We start from the raw sequence: 26,521 nt of genomic DNA, 5'->3' as shown, positions 1-26,521 counted from the left end.
CTGTGGAGCATGGACTCTCTAGTTGTGGTGTGAGGGCTCAATAGTTCTGTCATTCAGGCTTAGCCGCTCAGTGGTATGTGTGTCCTTAGTTACCTGATCAAGGATCGAACCTGCATCCCCTGCTTTGCCAGGAGGATTCTAAACCACTGCACCACCAGGGAAGTCCAAAATTTAAGCTCCTAAGTTTGTTGTAGTTTGTTACAGCAGCAATGGGGAGCTAATACCATCACTGTCTATTTCATTCAAAAAGAACAAAAGAGCAAAGTAGAAGCAAGACCAACCTTCCAGAGGAACCTACCTGTGCTCTGTCTGCTAAAACATCTGGAATACAAGGTGTCTGGAGTTTGTGTGGTTGTCTGAGGTTATTTCTCCTCACCAACTGTCTCTAGATGGTTATGCCTTCATAGTCCTTGTTTGTGCTCCTGCCTTTCTGTCTCCTCTCTATCTTCTTACAGGGCAGATACTTCCCTGCTCTCATTTAATGTCTCCATTTTCTTGTGGGCTGAAAACGAAACAAATTATGATTCACTTTAAAAACAAAAGAAAATAGGCTTTGAATGAGAGCTCACAGAATCTATCAAAGGGCCATATGACCTTTAAAGGTTTTACTGTGGCATGTATTTTGACCCTAGAGGTTCCATAGCTTGTCATCTTTGCTTAGAATAGTTTGATATTCTGGATAAGCATTCTCCAAATAAAAGAGAGTTAGCTCTGTATTATTAGATATAAATCTCACAAGTAATTTTATATCGATGAATAATTACTATGGTGCCATGCTATACAGAGGTTAAGAGGAAGTTAATTGGAAGCCTGCTTGCCTTTGTGTTGACTTGAAGCATCTTGAAGCAATCTGACCCTGTTTCTCCAACTATAAAATGGGCTTCATAGCACCTGCTCTCTCTTTTTCCTTACTTGATTCTTACAACTGTCAGATGAAATACTTTATGAAATGCTTTTTAGCTGCAAAAATGTGATAGAGTAATACTTGATAGCAAAAGTCGCAGTGAAAATTTTATTTATTTCAACCAGTGTTTGGATATATCAAGGTTTTCTTTATGCCATTTGGTAGAAATTCATTCATCCATTCTTTCATCATTCTTTTATTTATATAATACTAGCTGAGCAGGTTTATATTTTTATTTTGTAATCCCTAACTCAGCTGCCTGCAGCTTTCATATTGACTGAAACCTAGAGAATTTAGAACGTATCTCCTTCCAGTGACCTTTGTCCTAGGGCAGCCAGGCCTTGAGATTTACTGGCCTAAGTAAGTGGAAGAAAATGACATAAGAGGATTTCAGATCAAACAAAAAAGAGAGAGGGAAGCCTGCCCCTTCTGTGCCAGCAAATAGAGGAGAAGGACATAGAGGTGAGTGACCAAGCAGTCATAAATATATACACAACTTCTTTTCATCAGCCAAACTGAGGGTCCTATATGTCAGAAAGATTGGGGGGTGGGGGAGTCAGAAGCAGAAAGGTTTCACCCTGCTTTGGGACTGTGAGGGGACACCATCCTACAGAAGGAATCTCTCAGTTGAGTGAGGAGCCTGTGGCTGAGTAAGAGGTGTTGTGAGGCAGGTCTGGCAGGGAGGAAGTCTGAGTTAGAATTCCCAGTTTCTCTCCTACCACCCTGAAATCTCCTTGTTTCCCTTCATCCACTTGCCATCTGGAACAGGAGGTGGGGTACTTCCCTGGCAGTCCAGTAGTTAAGAATTCGCCTTCCAAAGTAGGGAGTGTGGGTTTGATCCCTGGTTGGGAAGCTAAGATCCCACATGCCTCGGGGTGAAAAAAAACCAAAACATAAAACAGAAGCACTAGTATAACAAATTCAATACAGAAAGAAAAAATGGTCCACATAAAATAATTTTTTTTAAACAAAGGAAGTGGTAAGGAGGTCTGGAAGGTTGAGTGTTTCTCTAGCAGACCTGATCACCTCAGAGAGATTATTCAATCTCATGGAGACTGAGATTTTACTCACTGACTGTTTTAAAGTGTAACCTCCGTGCACATTATCCACAGGATGAAAGGGAGATTCTATCATTAGGAGAAAATAAGGAAGCAGTATCTTAGTCACATAAGCTGGCATTGTGTACAATTTTTGACCCCAGTTAACCTGGCAATGATACCAAGAATGGAGGAGCTTGTCGTGGGGTGACCCAGCCCTTGCCCTGGAATAATATCCATTAGTTCAGGCTTATGAGTGACCAAAGGCTGAAGGACGAAAGGCCATAACTGGAGAGCCAGGGACCACTGAGCCAAAAGGTGGCTAACTCAGCTCAGGGAGCAGGGGGGCTCCATCGAGGGGGCCGTCTGATTACTGGAGACAGGGAATGTGCTCACCTCTTACAGGAGTGAGGCTCGCAAGGCCATGACACTGAACTGCAGAAGCCTGGCACATTCCTCAGGCATTTCTAGTTGTAAGTTACAGGAATCTGTGGGAGCCAGTTTGAGCAAAGTCTACATTTCAATGGCTGGGTAATACAGAAAGTCATGGCTACCAAGGGCAGAGAAGCTGCAGGACTTTCGAAAGGCACAGGACCTGGGAACTATAAGGAATCCAGAATGGACGTCCTCTCTGTTTTTCTCTGAGCCTCCTCTTCACTCTTCCTTTTGGCTTGGTCTATCTTCCCCTACCCATGTTCAGCTGGGACGGCCACCAGGAGCACATGAGTTTACATGTTGCAGGGTCAAGTTTTTCTCCGTCTCAGTTGAAATTGTGACTCATTTGCCACCACATCAACTCTGGCTGGGAGAATGGGCGATCAAGTGCAAAACCGCTCCCAAAGCAGTGCAGCTTGCAGGAGGGGACTGGCAGTGGGCAGAAGAGAGCCTATTACCCGTAGACTCAGGAAACAGAGTCAGCACCCTCAGGAAACACAGCTGTAGGCGCTGACATTTTCTCTCACTTTTTTTTTGTCACCTAAAAAAAAAGTGGAACTATCTATGAGAAAAACAAAATTAATTGTGGGGAAACAAACCAAATCAGAAAATTAGATTAACATTGGAATTTCACAACAGGTGGGTGTACTAATTTTCTCATGGCTCCTTAATGAATTTCAGGGAAAAAAATCATGGTATAATTTTAATGTGATTTTGATTGCTTTATTCTCAGGTCAACCTGAGAAGTTTTTTATGATGCTAAATTATTCTTTTTTTATAAGAAACTTTCATAGATAAAAGTATAAGTACTGGGGTGTCTGGGAGTTTAGAGGAAGAGAATGGAGAAAATAAGTGTGAGGAGACAGTGAGAGGTGCCAGAAAGAGGGGCTTTCTCTCTACTCCATCATAGCCAGAGCTGGAAGTACTCCTGTGTTTGGTTTTTTAATTTATTAATATTAGAGATCCATTCAAAATTCAAGATGAAGAATGTAAAATATTTTCTGTTATTTCTATGGATGTTTTAATTTTTCTGCCTTAACATTTTGAAGTATGCACACAGAAAAATGTGCAGATTAAACATGCAGTTCAGTTAGTTTTGACACATATATATGTGTATCATTTTATTTTTAAATGTATTTTCTTCGTATGACCTGACTTAATCAACCCTCAAATAGCTTTAGCATAATAGTCAAGATTCATAAATCAAATGAATTTTTGTAATTTTGAATTTCATGAGGCTTATTGAAGCAACTATGTGAATTACCATTTTAATGCCATGCTCCCCACACCAAGCTCACAACCACGTTTGGCTCATAGAATGTAAATAAATTTCTTCTAGTTTGAAGTAAATTGTTTGCTTTATTCATAAAATTAAGTTGCTCAAGTCTTTGTCTCTGGTAATAAATAACTCTTAGTTTGGCAATTTTGTTTGAGTTATTTTTAACCACTCTTTATTATAAAGCTAAATCATTTTTATTGTTCAAAGGTGAAAAAAATGTAGAAAGGCTTCCCCCCACATTTCCTCACTAGTAAGTCTATTCTAGATACAACCAATAGTTATAGCTTGGGATACATGCTCCCTGGCATTTTATGCATATTAATTTTTAAAGTAAAAAAATACTGTCATACATTTTTATAAACTGTTTTATATTTACCTTTACATTTACCAATAAACATTTGTCTCATGTCAACAATTATACTTCTATACTTCCATTTTAAATAAATGAATACTAGAGCATGGAATTTGCTTAAAAAAATAACCTATTCTTGAAACCTTGGAGTATTTCCATATATTTGCCATTAAAACCCACATGATGTTATACATCCCCAAAGTAAAAACATTTTCCAGTCCACTAATTATTTCCTTAGGATAAAATTAATTATACCACTGCAATTGCTTAGTCAATGTTATACACTTCTTTTTTTTTAAAGGCTGTTTTTCATATAGCAAGGTTTCCCATGAGAAATTCTTCGCCAATTTGGGCTTCATCAGATGCATAGAAAAGGTTTATAGTCTCCCCTTACTTCACTAACAAAGGAAGAAAATACGTCATTCCTTTAATTTGTATTTCTTTTGTTACTATTTAGGTTGGGCCTTTCCCCCTTAGGTTTATTCTCTCTACATATATATTTTCTTATTTTATTTTTAGAAATGTAAACAAGTCTTAATTTGTATTTGTTTTTGGCTGTGCTGGGTCTTCACTGCTGTGCACAGGCCTCCTCTAGTTGTGGTGAGTGGGGACTAGTCTCTAGTGGTACACGGGCTTCTCGCTGCAATGGCCTCCCTTGTTTTGGAGCATGGACTTCAGTAGTTGCAGCTCTCGGGCTCTGGAGCACAGGGTAGTTGTGGAATGCAGGTTTAGTTGCCCCGCAGCATGAGGGATCTTCTGGGACCAGGGATCGAAACCATGACCCCTGCATTTTCAAGCGGATTGTTAACCACTGGACCACCAGGAAAGTCCCTGTATTTTTATTTTTAAAAATGCTCATTTATGTCTTCTTTGTCTTTTTGGATGGCTCATGTTTTTCTTATTGTTGCTGTTTAGTTGCCGCATTGTGTGTTTTGCGCTCCCATGGATCTCAAAGTAGCCCACCGGGCATCTTTGTTCATGGGATTTCCCAGGCAGAAATACTAGAGTGGGTTGCCATTTCCTTCTCCAGAGGATCTTCTCAATCTTCTCCAGGGATTGAACCCATGTCTCCTGCATCAGCAGGCGATTCTTTATCATTGAGCCATCAAGGAAGCCACTGATCTGTAACAGCTGTTTGTATATAATATATGGAAACCGTTGCACTTTCATATATGTTGCAGACACTGTTCCCTGCTTGTCATTTGCCTTCTGATTATGTTTCCTGTTGCAGTTCTGGTGAAGAATTACAGGTCAACCCTGCAGAATCCTAAGCATGGAGTGCAGCAGCTCACCTAAGAGCTGGCCACTCACACAAAGGATCTTGGAGGTTCTACTGAAGAGGGAGGGATTTAAACATTATCTAGGGAGTGAATTTTGCTGACTAGATGAGAGATGTGAGAGTGAGGGACTTCTGGCCCAAACAATGAGGCAGAGAGCAATGCCTTGAACTAGATGAGGGCCATCAGGAGGAAGCACGCATGGGAGGAAGATGATGAAGATTATTACATGGAGTTATCATCTTTGGATTGTCTGCAACACCCAGGTATAATGGACCTTCAGAGACCCACAGATGAGTTCAGTCTCTGGCACATAGTGGATTGCTCAGTGGGTCAGATTTACCTGAAATGAATTCATTGTCAGCCTGCATATAGTAGGATGTTCTCCTTGGTGCCTTTTGATCTCTCAGTTCTTGGTGCCATCCCCTCCCAACTAGTTTCAATAATCTCAGTTCTGCTTCTTTGGAACCCACAGATCCCAAAGAGAATAAAGGTCACACACAGGTGACAATCACTTTACATCTGACCGAGGGCCAGGACCGTCCTAGGGGCTTTGTTTCTTTTCTTTTTCTACTCTGGGGTTTGTATGGCTTTCCCAACTAAGGTAAATATTTGCATGAATATGCATGGATTTCCTGGTAGAATTCAAAAAGTGGCTTTCACCCCTTTCTAATCTTCAGCAACTGCTTTGGCTCAGGTGGAGCAACTCATTTGAACTGTCTTTCAGCCTCAGAGGAGTTAGATGGTCCCTGTGCTCTGATTAGCAATGGCGTGAAATGCTGCTACTACCCAGCAAGTGCAGGGAGCTGCAGAGCATCCCGTGGGTGCTCATGGGTGAGAGAAGCAGTGTACTAGCTCTGGGGGAACAAAGGTAGGGGGCTGTTAGGTGAGTGGATGGAGGGGAGAGTATTAGAGGGAGGGATCTAAACAGAAAAGCTTGCAGGACATTCAAAACAAAAGTCACTTAATTCTGTAGTTTTCAAAATTCATTGCAATTATAAAGCTCACATTTGGACAAATTCTACAAGTCATTAATCATCTATTACTAGCTGTACGATATTTTTGATCACATTAGAGGTCCATGAGCAATTAAAACTTCCCCTTTGTGCGTAGAATGGCCCGACTATAAATCTCAGAAGAGTTGGTCTATCTAGAAAAATGGTATAGATGATCATATTTGGAAGCAGAAAGAGATACAGACAGAGAAAAAACACATGGATACCACAGAGAAAAGAGTGGGGAAAATTGGGAGATTGGGATTGACATATATACGCTATTGACTACTATGTGTAAAATAGATAACTAATAGGAATCTACTGTACAGCACAGGGTGACCTGGGCCGCCACTTTCCCCTCCTCCTCCTCCTCCTCCCACAGCAGCTTCCTGGTCTCCAGGTAGTCCGGGCAAGACCCTCCGGGCAGCCTGCTCACCTCCCACGTCCGCAGATATTCATGACCCCATGCGGGCTGCAGCCCCGGGTCTGGACACCGCCAAAGTCGGGGTGCCTGGAGCCCCGTTGGCTGTTGAGGTGGCAAGGACAATCACCAGTGATGGGCTTTGCATATAAAAAGCCAAGGGGTGGGTTGACCGCGTTCAGATCTGGGCGCTCAGGGATGTCGTCAGGCTCAGTGCACCCTTCTACCTCTGGTTCTGCTTCTCTGGGGTGGCCTCCTCCTCAGGGGACCCCAGCACCATTCGGCTCCCTCTCTCCTTCCTCCAGCTCAGCTGCAGAAGAGAATTGTCTCCTAACTAAGTTCCATGCAAAGAGCTTCCCTGGTAGCTCAGATGGTAAAGAATCTGCTTTGCAATGTGGGAAACCCGGGTTTGATCCCTGGGTCAGAAAGATCCTCTGGAGAAGGGAATGGCAACCCACTCCAGTATTCTTGCCTGGGAAATCCCAAAAGAGCCTGGCAGGCTGCAGTCCATGGGCCCACAAAAAGTCGACATGACTAAGGGACTAACACACATTCAAATATCATGCTCTCCTTCATCCACTCACAAAAGTATGCAAATTATGGGCAAGCAAGCTTCCTCTTAGGTGCTAGAGAGGGTTTGGAGGTGGGAGGAAGCAACATGATCTACCCCATATGTAAACTTTTCATCCCTTTGATATTTCATGCTATTGCTTCTTTTTCATTCACACTTAAAATATTATCGAGTACCTACTTCTGCCAAGCCATGCCAGTCATGGACATCTCAGAGATGAATAAAGCACACTTTGTCTCAGAGGAGCCAATGGGCAGTAGGAGACCAGAGGCGCAGCAGAGTTTAGAATCCAGCGCCACTGTTGCTGTACAGAGGCATGAACAAAGTTCTATGGGATCACCAGAAAGAATGAAAGTAACTCAGTGTGTTGGGGCTTCACAGAGGTCTATGCAATGCAGACTTGTGCAGGTAAAAAGGATTTCAGCAAGAGAAAAGTGTGGAGGGAGAAGCTGTGAAGGAGGAGTGAGCTTTGTATGCAGATGTATGGAGGGTTCTTGAAGACAGTGGCTGGAGCAAGAGAGGGAAGAAGTGAGTGGGAATGTAGGAAGGCTGCAGCGTGGGAAGAATTTAGGACTAAGAGTGTGCATTTTCGGCTGAAGAAAGGGGAGGTGTCACCCCTTGGGTTATCTTAGGGTATATGTTGAGGTGGTGCTGAAAGACCTTGCAGAAGTGGTTATGGCATAGAGGCTACTTCCCATCCTTTAAAGAGACAGTAGAAACTGAAAGGTTTTTTCTATTAGCTTTTAATTCCATTTCATTATCAACATCAAATATTTATGCAGCTTCTGTAGGGAAGTGAGTCCCTCAGTCAGTGAGGGGTAGGAGATACAGAGGTTAATCAAAAGATACAGTCCTTAAGTCTTTATGTTTGAAATTTAAAATAGAAATGCATGAGAAGAATTAATAGTAGGACAGATATATAACATTTTTGTTAATCAAATGTTAGCTATAAGGTTTTGCTAGGTTCTTTTATTTTGTTTGCTCCTTAGCACAGTGGCTTTCAAAGATTTTTAACCATGACCCAAAGAAATTCATTTTATACTGTGACCCAGAACCCGTAAGAAAATTTCATCAAGTACTATTGAGATGCACTCTAATGTTTTATATCCTCTTGTATTTTATTATTTAAAAAAAATGCTGATCACTGACCCTCTAAATTGATTTCATGACCCACTGCTGAGTTATAACTTGCAGCTTGAAAATTCCTGTCTTCTCATGTCTTCGAAGGGGTGATGAGTATGTAGGGAAGAGGAATGATACCACAGATAGGGGAGAGAAAACGTGAGCAGGCTTTCTGTGCCTTAAGAGGGGAGTGAATGACTGAGGGGGCTTCACTAGGAAGAGGGCTTTATTTCTCCAAATTAGAAGATAATCTTTTGATATCTGGTAAAGGTATAGAGTAGTGTGGATAAAACTATGTGGTGTGGAGCATTCTGAGATAATCATGGACATTCTTTAAAAAATCTGATGAGTGATGAAATAAGTTTGAGGAACGTTAAAATTTATATACCCAATTTGGATAGCTTATTTATCCATTTTTATCCAATGGATATTTATCCATTAAATATCCTTCCATATTTATAAGCATATTTCAAGAGCTGAAAATACTTCTGGTAACGAAATAAATTTTATCCTTTTTTAAAAATCCAAGATTTGCTCTTCCTAGGCCTACTGGTGTCAGTGGCAGCAACAAGTGTTGGCCACATCTGCCAGGTGCAGGCCATGTTCATTTCCAGCATGAGGATCATGAAGCCCAACATAGAGAAGTTGGAGGAGTCTGAATTGGGCATCTCTCAGGCCCTTTTGGAACTGGAGATGAACTCGGACCTCAAGGCCCAGCTGTGGGAGCTGAACATAACAGACGCCAAGGAAACTGAAGCTATCATCATCTTTGTTCCCGTTCGGCAATTGAAATCTTTCCTGAAAATCCAGGTGCAGCTGCTGCACAAGTTGGAGAAGTTCAGAGGGAAACACATCATCTTCATCGCTCAGAGGAGAATTCTGCTTAATCCAACTCAAAAAAGTTGTACGAAAAATAAGCAAAAACATCCCAGGAGCCTCACTCTGACTGCCATGCATGACACCATCCTGGAGAACTTGGTTTTCCCAAGTGAGATTGTGGGTAAGAGAATCCCCATGAAGCTGGACGGCAGCTGACTCATAATGGTCCGTTTGGATAAAGCACAGCAGAACAACGTGGAACACAAGGTTGAAACATTTTCTTGTCTCTATAAGAAGCTCATGGGCAAGGATGTTAATTTTGAATTCCCAGAGTTTTGGTTGTAAACAAAAATGATTAAATAAAATATTATTCACAATAAAAAGCCCAAGATTTAATTGATTAAAGAACCATTTGTGTTCTGTCACATTATCATCTTGCAGACCATTTGGGAAATGCAGATATAAACGGGCATCATTGCAGAAGACAAAGCTGAGAGTGCAAAGTCAAATGGTAGACTGTTTGCATCCATGGTGGTCTTTTTACTAATAAAGGGTCTAAGCCAGGAAAATGTCTTCTGTAAAGAGCCAGGTAGTCAAGACTGTAGGCTTTGGGAATTCCTTGGCGGTCCAGTGGTAAGGACTTGGTGCTTTCACTGCCATAGGCCCTGGTTCAGTCTTGGATCAGGGAACTAAGATCCCACAAGTAAGTAAGTAAATAACAATATTGTAGGCTTTATTTTTGTTGCAATTACTCAGCTCTGCCATTCTACTGTGCAAGCAGCCATAGACAATACATAAGGGAGTGAGTAGGCTGTGTTTCTGTTCAACTTTACTTATGGACACTGAAATTTAAATGTCATATGATTTTCCTACATCAAGAAATCTTATTCTTCTTATGCTTTTCCTAAGCATTAAAAAATGTAAACACCATTCTTAGTTTATGGGTTATGCAAAATCTGTGCTAGATCTTGTGTGTGGGTCATAGTTTGCCAGTCACTGGTCTAAATCTTTAGGTTTTGCATCTTTACAACTCAAAGGAGAGACCAAGAGTCCAAGTTAGGGCATAAGGAGGCCAAGAGGCTGGAATTTGGGGGAGCCCACCCTAACCCACTCAAGTACTCTTGCCTGGAAAATCCCATGGACGGAGGAGCCTGGTGGGCTGCTGTCCATGGCGTCATGAAGACGCGGACACAACTGAGCGACTTCACTTTCACTTTTCACTTTCATGCATTGGAGAAGGAAATGGCAACCCACTCCAGTGTTCTTGCCTGGAGAATCCTAGGAACAGGGGAGCCTGGTGGGCTGCCGTCTATGGGGTTGCACAGAGTCGGACACGACTGGAGAGACTTAGCAGCAGCCACAGCACTCTAGAAAAGTTGGTTGGAGGACATTTGAGGAGCTAATTTCTGGGTTACAACTGTGTTATAACCCTCAGGAAGAGGGATAATATTATTAGAAGTCAGTTGTATTAGTTATGGTAACACTGGCTGCTTAAACAATCCCTAAAGATAATAAAGTCTATTTCTCACTTTCCAAAATATATGTTTCTGATGATCAGCAGTGGTTTTCCTCCAAGTGTTTATTAAAAGACCTAGGTTGCTTCCTTCTTGTGGCCTCATCCCCTTTATCCCTCAGTTCTCCATGCACTGTGGTCCCTCGCATTAGTCTATAGATGGGAAAGAGCTTGAAGGATCTTACATGAGAGGTTCTTATGGATCAGGCTTAGAACTGGCACACCTCACTTCTGCTCACATACCCTTGGCCAGAACCCAGTTACATGGCTACAAATGACAGCAAGACAGTCTGGCAAATATAGTCTTAACCTGTGTGGCCAGGAAGAAGAGGAAATGGATTTGATGCACACTAGTTAATAAAGACGGAGAAGGCAATGGCACCCCACTCCAGTACTCTTGCCTGGAAAATCCCATGGACGGAGGGGCCTGGTAGGCTGCAGTCCTTGGGGTCGCTAGGAGTCGGACACGACTGAGCGACTTCACTTTCACTTTTCACTTTTCACTTTCACGCATTGGAGAAGGCAATGGCAACCCACTCCAGTACTCTTGCCTGGAAAATCCCATGGACAGAGGGGACTGGTAGGCTGCAGTCCATGGGGTCGCACAGAGTCAGATACGACTGAAGTGACTTAGCAGCAGCAGCAGCAGTTAATAAAGAAGTAAGGAAGGCATTCCAATAGAGGGGGCAGCATAAATAAAGGCACAGAGAGGGGAAAGACTGAGGCAAAACAGGGAGCTACATGCCATTTGGGGTCGCCAGGAGTGTTTGTGGGAAGGAGACGTTAGAGATGGGATGTCTGTGGTATAGAGCTCAACACTACCCACCTCCCCCACCCACAAACCCCACCGTGCAAGAGGTAGAAAAGGTTGTGCATTTAATGTGAAGACTGAAATGAGTATTTGTGCAGGATGTAGGGGGTGGGGGCGCTGCTCTCTCATTTTCCCTTCCCCCTTGACAACAAACATCAATGATCTCAGAGTGGGTGCAGGCAAGAAGAGGCCAGGAGCAGGGTGATCAGGCTTGTGTTTGCTTAGGTTCCAAGCCACTGGGCTCTGCATGGTCATGCGCTTCCTGACAATCTAGTGTCTCAGTCCATCAGACAGAGACTGGGAGCCCACATTCCAGGTATAAAGAATCAGCATTTGGTTGGCGTATTTTTTGCCTTCTATCCCCACAAGAGCTTCTGATGCACCAGTAGATGACTGGACACAGAAAACAGAGGCAGAATCAGGTTTTAACATGACTACCAGAAGGAAATGGCAACCCACTCCAGTGTTCTTGCCTGGAGAATCCCAGGAACAGGGGAGCCTGGTGGGCTGCTGTCTATGGGGTCACACAGAGTCGAACACGACTGAAGCGACTTAGCAGCAGCAGCAGCAGCAAACAGCAGGCACACCCACCTTGTGCTAAAATCTTTCTCAGGTTCCTGCTGTGCTGTTTTATCTCCTCTTTCTTTCAAATGCCTCTAGGAAAAGTCCAGAGCCTTCCAGGGAGGCTGTGACATCCTCCTGGGAACAAGCTCCAAACCCAGGGTGAGAGGTATTAAAGAGTGAAGGAAACTGCCATCTGCATTAACTTCTAAGTCTAGTCAAGAAAATTGTTTCTGTCTGCCCGGGCTTGACAAATCAATCAATCTATCACTCTGTTTCCCGAGTTTCCTGGGAGCAAGCTTTCAGCTTTTCTGTACAAATACATCCCAGTACTGAGCTCGAGTAATAGACAGGAGGTTATCAGCAATCATATGAGAAGAGAACCTTTCTCTACCATCATTCTCAGCACTAAATTGCTATTATCAGCACAACTTAAAAGGAGGAAACTGCCTTTATCCACTAAGCATCCTTCCTTTAGTGATGCTGTCCCTGTTGCTCCTCACAGGCTGCACGGTTACATCACTAAAGGTCACTGACTGATGCCACCATCTCCCTTTGAGACCCTTTTCTCTCTCCCTGCATTCCCTTCAGTGATGTTCATGCACCTTTTTTCTCAGTCTCCTCTCCTGCCTCCATTAAGTCACAAGAAAAACATCCCAGAGCCACTTGAGATCATCCATGCAATGATGGACAAGCTTGGCTATATAATTTGCAGGTCCCTGTGCAAAATGAAAATGTGGATGCCTTGTTGAAAAAGCAGGAAAAAAAGAACCATATGTTGATTTTGTCATGCCATGAGTAATGGGAGAGGTTTCGTTCTCCTGTTTTACTTTGCTAGGGCTGCTATAACAAGATGCCACAGACTGGTGCCTTAAATATCAGAAATGTATTTTCTCACCATTTTGGTGGCTTGAAGTCCAACATCAAGCTGCTGGAAGGTTTGATTTCCCCTGAGGCCTCTCTGCTTAACCTAGAGATGGCCACCTTCTTTCTAATCCCTCACATGGCCTCTTCTCTGAGTCTATTCCTCTTCTTATAAGATCATCACTCCTGTTGGATTAGGGCGCCATCCTAGGACCTCACTTAACCTTAATTACACTTTTTTAAGGGCTTCCTTGGTGGCTTATACAGTAAAGAATTGTCTGCAACGAGGGAAACCCGGGTTCGATCCCTGGGTGGGGAAGATTCCCCTGGAGAAGGGAATAGCAACACACCCCAGTATTCTTGCCTGGAAAATGTCACACACAGAGCCCACGGGGGCCGCAAAGGCACGCCTGAGCAACTGACACACACATACACGCGTGCACACACACATGCACACACACTTCTTTAAAGGCCCTGTCTCTAATTACAGTCAAATGCTGATACTCTGGGGGACAGGGCTTCACCATATGAATTCGGGAGGACACTGTTTCATCCATAACACTCCCCAAAGTAAAATGTGATGTTGTCCCCAAATGAAGGGGAAGAAGCTGTCAGGCAAGCAAGAGCAACAGAGGGTTCCAACCTTGCTCATCTGTACCCTCATTGTAGCACAAATGTGTTTACCCAGCCCCAACTTTCTTTTCATACTAGTACAATTTTGTTTTTTAATGGTATAAATGTATTAGGGTCAAAGGAGGAGATTTAAGAGCCTGAAGGAGTGCTGGTTAATTCTCAGTTAATCTCAGCCCCATTAACCCCCTGCTGCTGCTGCTGCTAAGTTGCTTCAGTCATGTCCAACTCTGTGCGACACATAGACGGCAGCCCTCCAGGATCCTCTGTCCTGGGATTCTCCTGGCAAGAATACTGGAGTGGGTTGCCATTTCTTTCTCCAATGCATGCATGCATGCTAAGTCGCTTCAGTCGTGTCCGACTGTGCGACCCCATGGACAGCAGCCTACCAGGCTCCTCTGTCCACGGAATTCTCTAGGCAAGAATACTGGAGTAGGTTGCCATTTCCTTCTTCCATTCACCCCCATGTCTGCTGTAATAGTATAGGCTGAGAGAAGAGAAATAGATTCTGAGTAAGGCGGGAGAGACTCAGGTTTATTAACTGGACCACGAGGGCCCATTTCAAGTGTTGGTCACTTTTATTCCTTAATCCTTAAGGTAAACTATACACTGATACTTCTGTGAGATTTTCTAGAACAACAATCAAACAAATTCTTCACTTTTCTTGATATAAATTAAAACTTTCCTGGTGCCTCCCTGTTTTCTTTCCTCTTTCCATACCTCAAATTTGTCCCAAATCCTCTCTTTAAGATCTATGGAGGATTAGAGATTTATCACTAGTATATCAGCTCTTAGGTCTGCCTTCTTCTCTGCCTAGTGGTTTCTCATTATCCGCAACTCATTATTATGTGTATTCAGCAACATATATTTATTGAACACCTACTTTGTACCAGCAATTGTTCTGGGTAATTTGGAAGCATCAGGGAGCAAAACCAGATGAAGATGTCTATGCTAGGAGAGCTTACTTTCTACTAGAGAGGTAGAGAATGCTCCATAAGTATAATAAATGGATAGATCACATATTGTAGGTGCTGACAATGCCATGGGAAGTGAAAAGATAGAGTAAGTTAAGCAGAATGGGGAGTTCCAGGGCTTGGGGACATATTGATATATTAGAGTACTCAGAGTGGGTCTCCTGCTGAAGATGATGTGCTGGACAGTCTTCATTAGCCCTTCCAGATCTACTCTTCAACTTTCATCCTGCTCTGTGCCCAGGGAGGATGATCTATATGGGCTGTACCAATGGGCCTCTCTCTGTGTGACTTCTCATTGAGTTGGGCCAATGGAGGACACTGGCAGGGCATTAGAGGGCAGGAGTGCATTGAAGTCAAAGTTTTTATTCCCCTGGCCACTGCACATCTAGGTTACAGATTGGCAGCAGCTATAATCCTTACTGAAGTTTAAGCTCTTTCCAGGTTGCCTCTCTTGAGTTCCAAGGGGTGCTCCCATTGTTGCTAACCCCCTGGTGCCTCCTCTATTCCTTATTGGTTTCTATTAAATCTGTCCACATCTTTGTAAAATGGCCCTTTATTATACTCTCCCATTATCCCCATTTGAATGTACTACTTGTTTCCTGCCAGAATCTTGACTTATATAATAATTAGTAGTGAGAGAAGTGCCCCTGGGACACAGCCTCTTAAAATGAGATTTTGTGATTGCGTTGCCTATATCTGAGAAGTATAGAGACAATCTCCATGATGGGAGGAGAGGGAAAGGGATAAGACACTGATCATCCTTGGCACGCACAACTGTCTCCTCTTAACCGATTCTCATACTCTAGTTATTTTTCCATTCCTAAAAGGACGGTGGGAACTAATGTACTCAACTGGCAGAATACACACATTAGCTCCCTATGGTGTGAAATGAAGATTACATTGACAGGAAGAGCCAAGTAGAAGCCCCCAAATAATCACCTTAATGCAATGTGGTATCCCTGGAGGAACTGCAGAGATTAATGCCATCATCAGAGACTTAGAAGGTGCAGGGTGATTAATTCTACCATATTTCCATTTAACTAGTCTATTTGGCAGGTGCACAAGCCAGATGGGTCTTAGAGAATAATTGTAGATTGTCCCAGACTAAATCAGGTGGTTATGGAAATCACAGTTGAGATTTTGGATGTGGTATGATTACTGGAGCAAATTAATAATTACTCCTAGCACCTGGTTTTTAGCTACCAACATGAAAATGCTCTCGATGGATAGTGGGAAAGGTAGCTGTCAGTCATTCTCCTTCCTTGGCTACATTAGTACTTCTTCAATGAGCCCATGTAGACCATGGCAACAGAGACTAAGATGGAGGTTTAACATGGACTTCTCATTCCCAGGGTTGACTTGGTGACAGTCAATACGGACTGCCCAACTTTTCAAGTGCAGAGGCAACTGAGTCCTAATAAAACACCATTCCCTGAAGTAAGCAACGATTTGTCCTCGCAGGAATAAATATATATCCCAAATACACATTTGCCTTCCTTTCCCAGAACTCTTCTGCTGGCATTCCCACTCATGGGTCTACAAATGCCTTATCCATTGACATGGTTTCTCACAAAATGTTGTATCCATCTAACGCACTTATTTGGTGGTGAAGGAGGTGTGGCAAAGGGCTCTTGCTCCTGTTACCCCAAAGCAGATGACTTGATAGATTGCTGGAATGGTCTGATGAAGATAGTTCCTTACAAGCAGGTACCATCTTCTTCAGTGTGCATGGACCTAAGAACCAAGAGAAATGAGAGTGGCTTGAGTGAAGTCTGATGTTATCACTATCTTGATATCTGTATTCTATGAAGGGATGTTCTGCCAGAAAAGAGAGTTCTAGTTCAATTAAATTGGGAGCTAAACCTATTCCCCAGCCATTTTTAGGCTCCTCTTACCAGTGAACTAACAAAGAAGGTGTGGAATGCATAGTACTGGCTGGGGGAATTGATACAGGGATCTTGTAAAACTAATTTCTGAAAAGACTAGAATAAATTCACAACCAACTGAAATAAATGTTTAAGCAAACTAAAGCCACAAAGTATCACAAAAGGAAATGGTTTATGTAAAATATATTAACAAGGACTTCTTCTTTAGAGAAGCAGAAGGTATGGTCCCCAGAGTCAGTAGGTAATTACACTATTCTTTTTCTCCAAGAGAAGCATCTGCCAAGATTTTCTCACATCCTGGCATATATTCCTTTGAAATATGCAAGGTTTCCACAGCCATCTTTGTAATTTGTTCTTCATATTCAACATAATCTTTATTCATAGCTACATCAGAGTTTGATGATTGGACCATAAAGTAAACATCATGCCAGAAACATAAAGGCTTTAGCCAAGAGAAGAAATTGCCCAAAATTCTTGTTTGGGGAAGAAGGCAATTTTTTTTTTTTCTATCAGCATCAGTCTTCTGCTGCTCTTTGCTGCACAGGAGGCTTTAAGCACCATGATTCTGCAGAAAACACTGCACTGACTTGACATCAGCAGGAATAATCACTAAATCCCTTGGCCTGCTGGGTACTGGTCTGCCAGACACGGTGTGACTGAGACTCAGTGGTGTCAAGGTCATGGATCAGGAGTGGTAAAGCAGTATCAGTGAGACAACAATATTGTCTGGAGGCTGGGTTATTGTCCATCATCGGAGACAGACAGCTTGGCAAGAGAATGATTTGGCTGTTCTTTGGCTGAGAGTACACAATCTCATCCAGGGAATCTACAAAGCTGCAATAGGAACCAAGGGCAAAGGAAACCTGTGATTATAGCAGCTAGACTAGACCCAAGGCTATAATGGTTTCAGTAGTCGCCTAAGTGCTACTGCCAGCTTTTAAGATAGAGCTACCTGCCCAGCCCTGCCATGCTTGGCCAGATCCTACAGATTTAAATGGTCTTTGATGACTATGCCCTTGCTGTTCATGTCTTCTCCAAAGGCACTATTACCAGTTAGTTGGGGCTTGAGTTAAGGGCAAAAATCCTAACTCTGACATCTACCAGCTGTTGTTCCCAAGGCCAATTGCATGGAATTTCCCCAAAAAACAGATTCTCATAAGAAAAATGGGAATCATAATATCTACTTCACAAGGATGTTGTAAGAATTCAATGAGATCATGTTTGTAAAGCACCTTCAACAGCATCCATATTGAGGCTCAATAAAAGATAGTGGTACCAGTCAGTATCACCATCATAATGAAGATGGTTTCTCCAGAGTCCAGAAGAGCAGAAGATTCAAATGGCCCTGGGGATGGTCTTCATTTCAATGAATCTTTCATGAACTAGGTCAGGCAAGAGTTACACTAACAGGACTCCAAGATGATGAAAATGAGAGATACATATTTGAGTCACTGGCATTGAATATAGTCAAGACTCTGAGGACTGAAGGCTGCCTGTACGAGAAAAGGAAGAGATACAATACATAACATGAATTATCTTAGGAAAATGACCAAAGTTAAAAGAACCAGAGGAATCAGAAAAACAGGGAAAGAGAGAGAGAGACTGGGAAGAGAGCCTAAATGATATTTCCAAAGCCAAAGGAGAAGTGATGAGAAATCATTAAAGGAGAAATCATCATTAAAGAGGTGATGACTAGTAGAGGGGTCATGCCAAATGAGGACTGAGAAAGCTGTTGAATTAGACAGGAAGGAGGTCTTAGTCTCAACAAATGAACAGTTTCCAGGAAGTGGCACATATATCAGTCAGGGTTCAATAAGAGTGGCAAAACTGGTAGGATACATATGTTGTTTATAAATTATCTGTCAAGTATAGATGTTAATATGAATGTGTTCTTTATTGATTATGTCAATGATCAATACATTATTGAGAATAAATATTAATGTTTATGATTATATGATATTGTTATTATGTTAATTCTCATTAATATATTTCAGTATTTTTTGTATGGAGTTGGATTATACAACTGTGCTGATTGGCTCAGCTAACCCAAAGTCCATAGGGCAGGCAGTCCGGCAGAAAAGACCTCCAGCAGGCTGACATCCTGTGGGGCCAAGCTGAAACTTGTTCACAGTCAGGGAGTTGGGAAAAAAGATCCAATGGGAAAAGAGAGCAATTGCAGGGCCAACTGCTGTTTGCAACTCTAGCTCAGGAAGGGCCTAGGTCCTCTTTCAGAGGTCTTACAGCTGATTAACTCAGTCCAACCCATGATAATCTCCCTTTTGATGAACTTAGAGTCAATTGATGAGGTAGCTTACATCTGTAGGATCCCTTCACCATAGCATCTAGATTCATGTTTATTTGCTGAGGTAACTGGGACAACATGGGAAAACAGCTACTTCCTCTCTCAGTCCTCCAGTTTGCATGAAGCAGTGTCTTTTGCAACCTGCTCTGATGGGAAATACCAGAAGGAGACTTCCCTGGTGATTTAGCCTAGACTAGTTGACACACATCACAAGGCATTATGTGGTGGCTGAGTGGTGGGGGTGCAAAGACAGTGTTTCTAAGAACTTTGGGGAGAAAGTGGGAGATATTCACAACAAAAGAGAGAAAAGAGCCTGAAGAAATATGTGCAAAGGAAGATTTCAATGCAGAGCAAGGGAATGAAACTGTGGTTGGAGAGGATAAGTAGGAATAAGACTTCAGTATTGTCAAAGGAGGATCTCAGTGCTAGGGAGGGCAATCCACCATGGACCATGGGCCTCCCTACACATTCCTTCTGGGTATGCCCAAAGTGAAAGGCCCTGGTTGCTCTTTATCTAGGCTGTTTCTCCGAGTAGTGTTTGCCGTAGGCAGTTTTGAGGGATGAGGTAACATCCCCTCCAGACAAAGAGTAGGTTTGCTTCCACTTGTCCCTCTCCCATAATGCAACCCATGGCACGTGTGGGCACCCACCATGAACTTTCTTTGCCACCCTTTGGGACTTGGTGGGGAGAAATTCAGCGTTGAGAACCAACCAATACAAACCAATGCAAACCTCTGGCTATTGCTTCGACCATGAGTAATAACATTCTTGGTCTCCAACTGGGAGTCTTGTATCCTCTGCCAGCATCCATAGAATTGTAGCAGTCTAAATTATTTACTTGTAAGTAGGGTAAAATCCCAGACCCTTTACAATTCTTGATAAGCAGAGGAGGAGACAAATATTCCTATTTATGACTGAAAGCACTAATAAGTCTTTAAATCTGACAGAAAACCATTCATAATTAACTTTTAAGTTTTTAAATAAATGAATTCCTTGATTCTTAAAATATTAATTGATTGGTTCTTCTAATCTGGAACGAAAACTATGCGTATCCTTATCTAAACCCCAAAGTCTACCTTCAAATGTATTACCAATGTATAATCTACTGATTTGGTTGTAGAATCATAAGACTTGGGCTTGAATGTAAGCTTTGAGCCTTATTTTCCTCAAATATGTAACTGGGACAATAATACCTGACTTGCAGTGTAGCTGCCTGGGTCAAGGGAGGGCTTGTCGGTACACAGGTGAGATATTGTGGGCAACTCACAAACAATGGTTCTCTCTTCTCTCTTGTGACTCTTAACTTACACACAGCCTTAGAGTTATTTTCTAGTTTTTGCATAGAGTTTTCATATGTTTCTACTTAATCAGTGACATTCAATATTGTCAGCTCTTTTGATAGTTCATAGAAGAGTCAACTATTTACTGGGTTTCCTAGTCCTCTCTCATGAGTTCAGCTACTTTGGGCTTAACATTACCTTTCTAGTCTCAGTTTCCATCCATAGTCTTTTAAATGTGCTGCTTTCTGTGTAATAAATGTCATTTGCAAGCACTTAACATTTACAAAGAACACTCACGTTTATCATCTCAGGTGAGCGTCCCTTAGTGCATCATGTTTTATATGACAGGGAGATCAGAGTCGTCCACTCTGCAGATCATCAAATGGAAATGTTATGCTGTCAGCCAAGATCACAGCTTACCAAGGTCATTGGTAAATGGCAGAGTTGGAACATAAACCCTGGTGCTCTGACTCTGAGTCTGGTTCTCTTCTCACTTTGTCTTGCTGTTTGTTGTATCCACTCTTTTCTCTTCTTTTTTGTGTTTCGCCTACCTTTGGGCTGGATTTTCTGAGGTCTCTTTTTGACAACATTTCTTTGCCATGACTCTGTATTAGTCAGGGTTCCTTCCATTTCAAGTGACAGAAAACCTACTCGAAAAAGATGTATTGATTCGTGTACAGGGAAGAATGGGGAGTAACTGGTGACAGGCAGTGCAGGGTCTGAGGGCTCACAAATATCATTAGAGTTTTTTTCTCCTTCCTGTTTCTCATCCTGCCTCTTTCTGGTCTTTGGCCTCATCCACTTCCTGCAGATGTTTCCTTTTTGTGGTAGCAAGTATAGCAGGCAACAGCATCTCTGTGTGTTGCCACCACGTGCTACTCAAGAGTAAAGAGAGAGTTGTGCTCTCCATCTGTCTGTATGAGATTAGCTCCATTAAAGTCATGTGCTTATTCATGGGACCAATCACTGGCCAGGGAGTGGGGTATTGTGACTGGTCAGGTCAGCATCATGTGTCTATTCAACCAACCAGAAGCTGAGGTTTTGTGTCTGGCAGCTCATTGGAGTCAGTTGATTAGAACAGGAGAAGCACGGCTCGCAGAGAAAAAGTAGGGAAGGGGATGTTCAAGAGCAAAGCAAAACAAAAACAAAAAACCACAGATGTAAACAAACCCTGCATTCCAGATTGGCATAGATGATTCAAATGTCAAAAATATATTTTCTTTGAATTTTCACTTGAGGTTTTATTCTTTGCAACAAAGATTATCCACTAAATTTCATGTGATTTAATACCAGTGTAAGCCTTTCATAAAAATAAATTGAAACTAGGGAGAAAATACATTTGTCAGACCACACATCCAGATTTGGAGCTCAGTACACATGGTCTTGGTGAGTAAGGACAGTGGGGTCCACGGCAGGGTGTGTCTGCCATTCCTCCACCTGCCCACCTCGGGGACTCCATTTCTTGGCAGGGAAGCCAGGCTGCTTGAGCACTCCTTGCATATATATTTAACGGTGTGACATTTACACGATGCCAAGGGGACTTTGACTAAATTTAAAATAGATCTTAATACCTAAAGCGAGAGAGAGAAAGCAGAACGAAATGAAGTACATTCTGTGAGTTTAAAAGACAGTTTACAACAGAGCTAAACCAAATACGCCTGAAGATTTCTGAGAAAGATGTTTATTGTTTTGTCTTTTTTCCCTCTGTCTCTTCCTTCTTCTCCAATCAGAAGTATTAGGCAAATCAGTGAACAATAATAATGATGAGGATATTATTAACAGTGATTACTACTGTTTACAGAGTGCTTACCATGTGCCAAGCACTCTGCCAAAATCTTTTGATGTAATATCTAATTCAGTCCTCAAAATCACAGAAAGAATGTTATCCCTACTTTACAAGAGGAGACCAAGGTATAGGTAGATTAAATATTTTGTCCAAGTTCATTCAGCTGATAATACTACTTCTATTAGTTTCCAATTTCTTCTGCACAGATTACCACAACTTTAGTGACTTGAAACAACACATGTACTGCGTGAGGAGAAGGCATTCAGCTAGTTAGGGAAAAGGCTAAGATAAAGCAGTAAAAGACCTCACAATTGTTGTTGTTGTTTAGTCACTAAGTCATGTTCAACTCTTTGCAACCCCATGGAGTGTAGCCCGCCAGGCTCCTCTGTTCATGGGATTTCCCAGGTAAGAGTTCTGGAGTGTGTCGCCATTTCCTTCTCCAGGGGATCTTCCTGACTCAGGGGGTCAAACCCCCATCTCTTGAATTGGCGAGCATTGGCAGGCGGGTTCTTTATTGCTAAGCTGCCAGGGCATCCCCCACAATACAGCACCCCAAATAATATGGATTTTTATTTACTTCTCACACGGCTGTCTTGCTGGCCGAGGTTGATGGGCAGCTTTGCTCTATGGAAACCATCTCATCCCTTTGCCTTTGCACAGTTGAAGATGGGTCACAGACATGTCTGGTTCTAGCTTAAGGAGACAGAAAGCAAGGATGTCTGGGGCAAGCAATATTCTTTTAAACAAGTAAGACACAAACTTCATCCCATGGCTACACCTATCCTCATGGGAAATGTAGTTGTTAGCTGGAGAGTGCCAGGAATCAAGAGGAGATTGGCTGTGGGAGACAACAAACTATCTGCTGCAGCATGAAAGGAAGACAGGGCTAGGCTAGGAGGACACTGATGGCCGTGTGAAAGCACTTAAACTTTACCCTGAAACCAGTGGGGTATCATTAATAGCAGTCCCCAAACTTTTTGACACCAGGGACCAGTTTTGTAGAAGACAACTTTTCCATGGAAATGGAGGGGGTTGGTTTTGGAATGATTTGAGTGTATTACATTTATTGTGTACTTTATTTCTATTATTATTATGTCAGCTTCACCTCAGATATCAGGCATTAGTTTCTGGAGGTTGGGTACCCCTGCATTAATGAATGGCAGATTTAATTTCAAAAATGCAAATTCCTGCACAAGCAAGGACAGTAACCTGGACAAAGACAAGAGAAGGATATAGGAATTCCATTTAGGATGTATTTAGCAGTTACCTAGGGCAGAAGCGATAAGGAAAGAAAATAAGAGATGGAATTGAGAGCTACCTGGGGGAATTGACTAGGCTTGGTGATTGCCTTACTGTGAAAATTGAGTGAGAACAGGGAATTAAAGACCATTCTAAAATTTCTGTCTGAGTGAATGGATGTGGTGTTCACCCAGATATATAACTAAATGAAGAAATAAATTTGGGAAGAAAAGAAATAAAATGAGGCAGTTAGATTTGTTTTTTGAAACTCAAGAGAATGATTTGCCCTGAAGATATTGATGTTACTGTGCCCAGTGTATGAGTGGTCATCCAAATCATGGGACAAGATTTCTCAAGGAGAGAGGATTAAGTAGGCAAAGACCCAGAGATGGAACTTTGCAGAACAGATACGTTTAAGGAGGCAACATGGAGGAAAAGCACTCTGGTAGGAAAACTGAGAATGTGCTTCAAGAATGGCAGCAGGAAAACCTGGAGACAGCAGTTTGTGGAAGCAAATATAGGAGAGCTTAAAAACTGAAGATGTGCTAAATTGTTTAATTCTGCAAAGAAGTCAAACAAAATAAGGGTGGAAGACACATCAGGTGTATTTGGCATTGGGAGGTCATTGATCAGTTTGGTGAGAAGGGGTTCAGTGGAATGTCAACACAGAAGAGGAGGATACAGATAAGGGGGATAAAGATATAGATGATTCTCCAAGACATTTGGCTTTGAATGGATGAAGACATATAGGGAGGGAACCTTTTTTTTTTAATATGAAAGATCCAGGAGAGGTAAAAATTGAAGATAAATATGACCAAAGAGTAATTAATTAATCAAAATGATTAGAAGGACAGAGAGAAATCAAAATGGAAGAAATCAATTCAGCAAGAAAAGACAGACCCAGAGCAATAAACCAATCCATTTTCCCCTTCAATTGAGACCCTTTAGAGAAAATGCTAGAGTGGCAATCAACTGTCAGTATAAAGGTGGAAAATAGTAAACCAAGAATGGTGAGATCCCATCCATGATCTAAGTATTTATTTCTGGTTTTGAAGGTTAGGACTAGTTGCAAGACATAACCAAAACTTGTATAATTAGGGAGTCTTCATGGACTAGTCAATTCAACCACAAGGCAAGGCTACAATATGAGTTGAGTCTAAGTGTTACTCTGAGATGTAATTAATTCCCTGCAGGTACAGAATTATCTTAACAGCAAAGAAATGAATTGGAATGTCAGTTTGCCTTTTTCCATTCTTTCCCTCCCTGCAAGTGTTTTCTCCTAAAGTGAATTCTGTACTAAATCATCTTAATGATGCTCCCTCTCTGACTTGGTTGTTTTTCTGCCAGTGGTATCCTTTTCTGCTTTCCTAACTCACCAAGTTTCACTTTGCTGTCTAAGCATTTCTCTGGGGAGCTTTTAGGTTTCTACATCCTAATTTCATTTTAGTATCTTCACTGTGTCTTTTGCATTATATCAATCATCTGTTACTTTTGGACTTTGCCTTACGGTACCAAGCTGATTAATATATGATTTTAAAAATACAAATATGCTTGCATGCAACAAAGTGCATCAGAGTCCAAAAAACAAAGAAGCAATTTGTGTTTGCCTACAGACTGCACAACCATGCAGTACAGCATTGTACTGAGTCTATAAAGCATTGAGTCTATAAAGATGAATTTGGATTTGGTTCCTGCCTACCCAAATGATGTTTGTTAATTTCCCACAAGAGTGCCGAGTTCATCACAGGTACATATTCAAATGCTGGTTTTCTTTCTTCTTCCACTCCCTCACAGAGTTCGCTATCAAATGGAGGAGACAAGCCTAAATAAATACTTATAAAAGGAGTGGATGGGAATTTTAGAGAGATGGAATTCCTTTTGAGAATGAACTGAGGTGTGAAAAAGCACTTTGCATGGAAAGAAGAGTGAGTAGAAACAAGTCCACGCTACAGTGTTTTCCAGAGCCTTGTTAACAACCACACTTGGATTTGGGAAAATCACTTTTACTAACGTTTATTTTTTTGGGTGGGGTGGGGCGCCTGGATTAAATTTCTTTGCTTCACGAGATCACCAAATGAGGATCTAGGCTATTAAATTTTGTGCAGAGGATTTTTTTTGGCCATATAGTCTAGATTTCATTCCTCAATATTCCTTGGTGGCAAACTTGTTAGTGAAAAAGTGTTAGTCGGTCAATCATGTCAGACTTTTTGCAACCCCTTGGACTGTAGCCCACCAGGCTCCTCTGTCCGTGGAATTCTGCAGGGAAAAATACTGGAGAGAGTAGCCATTCCCTTTTCCAGGTTATCTTCCCGACCCAGGGATCAAACCCAGTTCTTCTGCATTGCAGGTGGATTCTTTACTGTTTGAGCTACCAGGGAAGCCTCAAACTTGTTGATAGCATTTGCTAAATATGCTTTGGTATATGACACCTATTACCTGCTAGCCTTGTGATCCTGGTCAAATTACAAAATCTCCCTTCCTCAGTTTCCTCATTTCCACAGAGCTGGAAGTGGGCTTCAGTTATTTGGGTTTTTATATTTCTTGAATGATTCATATCAGATAATGTCAGCAGGATCAGATCAGATCAGATCAGTCTCTCAGTTGTGTCCGACTATTTGCGACCCCATGAATCGCAGCACGCCAGGCCTCCCTGTTCATCACCAACTCCTGGAGTTCACTCAGACTCACATCCATCAAGTCAGTGATGCCATCCAGACATCTCATCCTCTGTCTCCCCTTCTCCTCTTGCCCCCAATCCCTCCCAGCATCAGAGTCTTTTCCACTGAGTCAACTCTTCGCATGAGGTGGCCAAAGTACTGGAGTTTCAGCTTCAGCATCATTCCTTCCAAAGAAATCCCAGGGCTGATCTCCTTCAGAATGGACTGGTTGGATCTCCTTGCAGTCCAAGGGACTCTCAAGAGTCTTCTCCAACACCACAGTTCAAAAGCATCAATTCTTCAGCGCTCAGCTTTCTTCACAGTCCAACTCTCACATCCATACATGACCACAGGAAAAACCATAGCCTGGACTAGACGAACCTTTGTTGGCAAAGTAATGTCTCTGCTTTTGAATATGCTATCTAGGTTGGTCATAACTTTCCTTCCAAGGAGTAAGCGTCTTTTAATTTCATGGCTGCAGTCACCATCTGCAGTATAAATGTCTGTAAATTTTTGTTTCATGTATTTTGAGGCTCTCTTATTAGACATAAACAATTATGATTGCTTTGTCTTCCTAATGAATTGCACTGTTATCATTTTGAAGTTCTTCTTTTTAGCTCCAGTAATCATTTCTGTTTTTCAATTTCTTCCCCCTGATATCAATATTATTGCTTTGGTTTTCTTATATTTATTGCTTATTTTCTATCTTCATGGTTCAACTTCTGTCCCTTTTTAATTCTCTGTCTACATTTCTGCTGCTTCCATTTAACTTCTCTGCAGATCTGTCTGCCTCATAATATCTTCAG

General features: G+C 42.0%; 1 pseudogene; it reads left to right on the top strand.

Moving 5' to 3' along the window:
• The first annotated feature begins 8,993 nt into the window (after positions 1 to 8,993).
• On the top strand, positions 8,994 to 9,557 carry LOC129659210 (40S ribosomal protein S7-like; annotated as a pseudogene).
• The last annotated feature ends 16,964 nt before the right edge of the window (positions 9,558 to 26,521 follow it).

This window comes from Bubalus kerabau, chromosome 8, assembly GCF_029407905.1.
Source record: "Bubalus kerabau isolate K-KA32 ecotype Philippines breed swamp buffalo chromosome 8, PCC_UOA_SB_1v2, whole genome shotgun sequence".
Taxonomy (NCBI): Eukaryota; Metazoa; Chordata; class Mammalia; order Artiodactyla; family Bovidae; genus Bubalus; species Bubalus kerabau.
Note: the sequence above shows the minus strand (reverse complement) of the source record. Positions and strands in the feature narration are given on the sequence as shown.